The 1279-nt window shown below is 49.2% G+C and overlaps 1 non-coding gene across 1 annotated transcript; it reads left to right on the top strand.

Moving 5' to 3' along the window:
• Positions 1-361: 361 nt before the first annotated feature.
• LOC127778166 (small nucleolar RNA R71) lies at positions 362-468 on the top strand. The gene has a single exon (XR_008018435.1). It is a non-coding gene; the product is annotated as a small nucleolar RNA R71 (small nucleolar RNA).
• Positions 469-1279: the final 811 nt, after the last annotated feature.

Raw genomic sequence — 1279 nt, 5'->3', positions numbered from 1 at the left:
CTCATGGGTTTCCGGACAGTCATTCCCAGAATGACTCGTGCCGCCGCAGACCTCACACGTGATGTGAGAGTCCAAGGCCTTGACGGTGCCTTGTGGCCTTTTCTCGTGGTCGTCCAAACGTTTCATGAGGAGGTCCAGCTTGGCAGCAAGTAACTCCGTCTCCTTGACGGTGTGCATGCCTCGCTGACGGGTCTGGAGTCGTTTCTCGCTCCAACCCATATTGGAGACCATCTTCTCTATGAGTTCAACGGCTCCTTGAACCGTTTTAGTGAAGAAGGCTCCTCCAGCTGCCGCGTCCAGGTGATCGTGGGACATTGGGGTGAGTCCATTGTAAAAATTCTGCAGGATCAGTCAGTCGTCCATCCCATGATGAGGACAGGCGGCCACGTACTCCTGCAGTCGTTCCCATGCTTCTGGAATAGACTCGTCCCTTATCTGCTGGAAACTGGAAATTCGTCCACGAAGGGCATTGGTTTTGCCCATCGGGAAGAATTTCGAGAGAAATGCCGTAGATCATTTGTCCCAGGTGTTGATAGCAACACAGTTGGCATAGAACCACTGCTTCGCTCTCCCAAGAAGGGAGAACGAAAACAGCCGCAGCCTGACGGCGTCGGGACTGACGCCCTTGATAGTGTACGTGCTACAAATCTCTAGGAACTGTTGCAGATGAGCGTTGGCATCCTCATTAGGCTTGCCACAGAACGGGCTAGCCTGCGCCATCTTGATGAGGCTGGACTTCAAATCGAAATCCACATCTCCTATGTTGACTTGCGGCCCGACGGCCACATTGTCAGCAGAGGGAGTAGCGAACTCGTGAAGAGTCTTGCTGGCCATTGTCTTGAAGGTCGGTGGCGCTGGCACGGCTGGTTTCTTTGTCGTTAGAGTTTTCTGCGGAGCAACGACTCGCGGCCTGACGCTTCGGAAGAAAGCTTCTGGATTTTCTTTGAAGTTTTCCGGCAGGTTGAAATCTGTCATGCACTACCCTGTTTTCACAACAAAAAGTGAAAACAACCAAAGTTAGCCTGCAAAGCAAAATGATTATACAGAGGTAAATATAAATTATTAGTTGAAGTAATCTCTATTATGAATCTTCCCCGGCAACGGCGTTAGAAATGCTTGTTGGTATTTCTTAACGACATTACTAGAAATATAATTCCCAGCAATGACGCAGAAACACTTCCGGTATATTATGGTTACAGAGTTCATCCGCAAGCGCACGGATATACTATTGTAGCATTTCACCTGAGAGTATTCCAAGGGTATCGTATTTATTTTATCC

This window comes from Oryza glaberrima, chromosome 6 (genome assembly GCF_000147395.1).
Source record: "Oryza glaberrima chromosome 6, OglaRS2, whole genome shotgun sequence".
NCBI classification, from domain to species: Eukaryota; Viridiplantae; Streptophyta; class Magnoliopsida; order Poales; family Poaceae; genus Oryza; species Oryza glaberrima.
This window is presented reverse-complemented; position numbering and strand designations above follow the sequence as displayed.